This window comes from Macrobrachium nipponense, chromosome 40 (genome assembly GCF_015104395.2).
Source record: "Macrobrachium nipponense isolate FS-2020 chromosome 40, ASM1510439v2, whole genome shotgun sequence".
In the NCBI taxonomy this organism is placed as follows: Eukaryota; Metazoa; Arthropoda; class Malacostraca; order Decapoda; family Palaemonidae; genus Macrobrachium; species Macrobrachium nipponense.
In genome coordinates this window covers 39,623,936-39,629,808 of record NC_061101.1, presented here as the reverse complement: position 1 = coordinate 39,629,808, position 5,873 = coordinate 39,623,936, and the positions used below count along the sequence as shown (strand labels likewise).

Genomic DNA, 5,873 nt, shown 5'->3' with positions numbered 1-5,873 from the left:
TAGACGAACGACTTCTCTGTACACCCCTGCCAGTGTAGATGCCAGTCTCCTCCTGACATCAGTGCTCATAACTGTAAGACCCATTTCTGCAGATTTTGGCGTTTCTTGTGTGATGTTATTGATATTTTTTTCTGTTCTCGGGTGTATTTCTGTTTGCCCAATCATTTCCCCTTTTTCTACAAAGGCAAAGACTTCTGAAAATAAAGAGGTAAATGTAGAAAAAACAAATATTGCACGACAATCACAATGTGTGAATATTTTGTCTGTAAAGTCTACAGCTCAAGTTGGTGCAACAGAATCTATCACTCCTGGGAAATCCTGGTGAACATTTATATAATTTTTATGTTGTTTTATGCCGCTCAGGGCATTATAAATGTTTTTTTTTATACCAGCTGAAAGATAATTAGGAACTTTTTGAAGGTACATTCAATCGGAAAATGGTTGAATGAATCCAGTATAAACAGCCTGCGTACAGTAACACATATTTTACTGCTGCAGTCATCTATTTATATAAGGAAACTCGTTATTTTTATTTTCAGACATTTCTTATCGACCACAGAATCAAAAGCCTTGATCTTCATGTTACCCCAAGAGGGTAACATCCAGGATCTGAGTGGATGCACACTCAATGTAAGTAATTACCGACTTCCCAGCTTATCTCGGAGAGGCGGTCAGCAAACACGTCATAGCTTTTTTCAAAATGCGGAAATGAGTTAAATCATGGGAGGCGAAATTCTACTTGAGAGTTTTAACTAACATGACAAGACAGAAAACAAAAATGGCTGAAGCATCATATGTATGCGTAGGCCAATAAAAATTATGGACGGACCCTGAAAACAAAAGAAGAAAGAAATGGCATAGAGAAAATAGGAAGGGCAGCATTTCACTATAACGAAGAAAATGTCAATAGCTAAAGCAATAAAAAAGCAATGCAAAGTACCTGATGATCCCACAAAGTTAAGACAGTGTTTCAACTGACAGCAACGATATTAAAGTAAGTAACAAGCTGACAAGACATCGAAAATAATTTGATAATTTAATAAAGAAAGGTTTACATTTAACAGAAGAGAACCTCGGGGTTTGTAATAAGTAAAATAACACTTTAAAAATCATATAAAAGTAAGAATTTAAAAAAAAACTTGAACTCAAAAGCATGTTCATTTAAACTAAAGTAACGATTACAGTTTGTAGTTCAGCCACAAAATAAGTAGTGATTTGTGAAATATCGTATCGAACATATATATATATGATATACATATATATATATATAGATATATAGATGATGCAATATATAGATATATACATATATATATATAGAGATATATATATATATATATATATATATATATATAGTATATTCATATATAATATATATGATATATATATATATATTAAAATATATATATAGTATAATATATGTATATTACGTATATATATATTATATATACATTATATATTATATATTGATGATATATATATATCTAATCAATATATGTATATATATATATGTATAGATATATGTATATAGCAGATATATATATACTATATTATAGGTATATATATAATATATATAATATATATATACATAATAATATATATCTATATATAGATGTATATATATATATATATATATGTATATATATGGGGTACATATATATCTATCTAGATATATTATATATAGTATATTATAGATATATATATATATAATATATATGCATATATTAATAATATATATAATATTATTATTATGTATATAGATATGTATATATATTATACTATATATAGATATATATATATAGATTAATATATATTATATATATATATATTATTTAATATATATATTTATGTGGGGTGTGGGTGGTGGTGGTGAAATAACTTACCATGTTCCTGCCTAATTCTCCCCAGAGGTTGGAAAAGATTCCCCGGTTTGAAAGATGGCCCACCAAACTTAGCAGCGATGAGGACCAGAACCACTAGACCCAACAACACGACCTTACCAGAGCGATTTGTAAAGTACCAGGTAAATCTGAAAAGGGGCATGAGAAGAGATCATTCAGTAATCATGTGTTGTGATAAACAGTCTGCAGAGGAGACGGACTATTATCTAGCCAATGTTTTATGAGTGAAAGTTAGAAGGACCCATCTCTCCAAAGATGAACTTATCAACAAATCTGGCAATTTTAGCCATGAAAGGAAAAGGCAATCTCGAAGTGACATCTAAGATATAATTTTATCATCTTATAGTGCAGTTTATAGTACATATGAACAGATTACATGATATATCAAACAGTTATAAGGCGTATCTCATGTTAACATATACTGTTCAATGTGTTGCTACTACACATAATTTTCACTGATGTTTATTATAATTGTTAAGAAATTCACACGTTATTCCATTTTGTAGCAGAAGATAAAATAAAGATCAAAACTTCTGATTAAAGCAAGAGCAAAAAAGTAAGTATTCTTTTCTCCTTTTACGTCAATTGGCAATTTGTCCTGATTGTATGTGCAAATTTAAATATATAATTTCCTCGAGTCTGAAGCTGTATTAAATAACATTTCATTAAAATAACTTTCAGTCGTATATATTACGTGTACCATCGTAACAAACTCCATGAATATTTATTTATTGCTTAGAAAATGCAGAGGAAATTAAACACTCACTCTCTAAACATTTCTCTGAAGAACTGGCTACAGCACCAAGGTCGAACATTTGCACTGCCGTTTGCGTTCTCCATGGCTCGAAATGAAACCTACAGATAAAATGTGGTATCAGTTTCACCTTTTGTTATCAGTGATCAAAGCCTAACACACACACACACACACACATACGCAATATATATATATATATATATATATATATATATATATATATATATATATATATATATGTGTGTGTGTGTGTGTGGTGTGTGTGTGTGTGTGTGTGTGTGTGTGTGTGTGTATGTACGTGAGTATACGCGCATAGAGCACATGCTGAGATTGCTAGTCCTATGCCCTTTTCCTTACAACCTACGATCTACCACAACTTACTATACTCGGTTTTTTTTCCATCTGTCCACAAGCGTGTGGTGTTTGTGCGTATGGTAACACTGCGTCCCGGGCTTTAGATAGTTACGTTATGTGTAGTTTTAGGTAAATAAAAGGATATCTGGGTGTACATGTACAATGAAAAGTGTTTTAATAATTTACTGTATGCGAATTACAACGTTAATATTCGAAATAGGATATTATTATTGTTGAATGTAAGCTGAATGTAACTATTTAAAGCCCGGGACGCAGTGTTACCATACGCAAACACCACAGGCGGTTGGACAGATGGAAAAAAAAAAACAGGGTATAATTACCAGCTGCATACTTCACTGATTGGTTCAGCGGCTTATTTTTTTTTTTTTTTTTTTCTATTAAAAAAACTGGTCTCTACCGAAACCGGTCTCCGGGACTCTGGCTGATGAGGTGAGGGTGGTAACAATTTAACACACTGACTTCTCACAAACATAGTCTCGATTTATTTCACGAACTTGATTTTCACCAGATCGTAAAGACGGAGAAAGCGGGAGATTTGCGAAAGGCCTCCTGTTACCCTGCTGAAATTGCTGATAAAGTCTTGTAGTTCGAAATAACTCTTAGCACTCTATAACAGCTCTTATAAAGTAAATGTCTGGAAATGTAGCCTGTCTTGGGCTCTAAAACGTGATGTGACACAAAAACAGTTTTCATATTTGCCTTCTACCGATTACACAAACACTTTGCATCACAATAAAACAGGTGTGAACTTCGAAATAAACTCACAGACTGCAATATCTGCTGCACATCCCAGAGTTAAACTGAAGCAAAAGAGCGCTTCTCATGGGCGTTCATGTGTCTGCTGAATGCAATGCGTCTTGGAGGGAATAACAGAGGCGGAAAAGTTAGACGCAGCAGGAGTTGACGTGGCGCTTTCTAGTTATTATGCACATCTCAGCTTCGAGTGATACAAATTTCGTTAACGTTTAAAGACACCACCGTAGTAACATAAGAGAAAGAAGAAACTATTTGAAATATTAGTCTGTATCCCGTCGAGAATTACTTGATGAAAAGAGGGTGTCGGTAGGCATTTTCTGTAACAGTAGGACCTCTCCCTGAAAAAACCGGGACGTCATTTCTTAAAAACTAACCATAGAATTTCTTTTAAATAGTATCATTGTTTCCCACACCCATAACATAAACTGAAAATTCGAATCTACTTATTTTAACCTTAGGGCAAGGCGGAAAAACAAAACCGGGGCTGGTGCAATGCTAGCGTAGTAAACTCAGGAATGTTCTGTCGGGTGAAGAAGCACTCTCCACAACATTATGCGTATCGGCAATTAGCAGACTTCCATATGATTATTTTATACAAGGCTTTATTTGAGAAACACCTAATAATAATGAATTGCGTTATTGTAATTGATCATTATTAAAAGCAGCGTAGTGGAAATATTAATCAACTGAATGTGATTCCCCACGTCTGCGCAATCTTCGTTGATCCGAAGGGGAAGGTGTGGAGGAAAACTATTCTCGTTTTGGGTCAGTAGCTCTGGCTCTGGGTCCCTTTTCACTGAAGGACCACTGCCCTTTATAGTCAAGTAGTTGGGATGAACCTTGGCTACTCGTACTGTGTATAGATATATATATAATATATAACTTATATAAATATATATAGATATATATTATGTAGCTTTATTATGAAAGTCACGTGCATTACTATGATTTTAAGGAATATATATATAGATTTTTTAAGACATTATATTTTATATATAAGATATATTAAATATATAATATATATATTATATCTAATTATAAAAAAAGAATACCAACGAGCCTTACAAATAATGGAAATGACGTAAATACTATAGAAAAGAGAGTCCAACATATCTAATTTAAATTGCGTATTCTTACTACATAAAAAAGGCAGAGAGAGAGAGAGAGAGACAGACGCAGACAGACAGAGAGATTAACTGAAATTAATGTTCATTTAAATTTAATTTAATTCTGCTCACATTCCATCATATATATATATATATATATATATATATATATATATATATATATATATATATATATATATCTGATATTAATATTCGTTCCCAACAGGATTGTTATCTCAAAACTCAGAGAGAGAGAGAGAGAGAGAGAGAGAGAGAGAGAGAGAGAGAGAGAGAGGAAAATAACACAGCGGATTGTAACAGGTCAAGGTCGAAGGAAAGTGTATCCATAATCCGCGAGTTACCATCGAAAAAAGGAAAAATGCCAACTAAACAGATTTTGACAGTTTTTCCTTATAATACATAATTATGGTAATTAGACATCCCGTATTTATGCGCTTTGCTTCTTTCCTATTGTTGGTATGATTACGCTCATTTAAACGTTGAAAGCATAGTTATCTGTATGTTAGAGCTACATACTTCACCAAGCGGCCGCCAGAGCGGCGCTGTTTGGAGTCGTAGTCAGTGACACTCGATCTTTCAAATCTCGGAACGGTGGTAACGCGGTAATCAAGTTATTGTGGCCTGTGATTTTCTCGTTCGTTATCTTCATGATGGTACGTTATGTAGCTTATGATTGTAGAAATGTACACAGGAATTCTTCAAGAGAAATGGAGTGACATTTCATAGGTAAGCAAAGCGTACCAGAGGTTATTTACCGCCAATTCTGTACTATAGTTAGGCTAGGTCTTGTTAGCAGTAGATGCAATCCCTTTGTTGACATGTCTTATATTGACATACGTCGAGTGCAGTGGCGATTTCAGTTTTGAAATCCGAACATCATTAATGATATTACCTATTTTACCACATAATATATAGTAAAAAAAAGGATTTTTCCATATTAAAAATGCTCAGTAGTAATAAGTA

The 5,873-nt window shown here is 33.0% G+C and overlaps 1 long non-coding RNA gene across 1 annotated transcript; it reads right to left on the bottom strand.

Annotated features, from left to right (window-relative positions):
- On the bottom strand, positions 1–2,736 carry LOC135212346 (uncharacterized). Its single transcript, XR_010313878.1, has 3 exons — positions 2,665–2,736; positions 1,881–2,026; positions 1–194 (listed from the first exon to the last, which is right to left on the bottom strand). It is a non-coding gene; the product is annotated as an uncharacterized LOC135212346 (long non-coding RNA).
- Between the last annotated feature and the right edge of the window lie 3,137 nt (positions 2,737–5,873).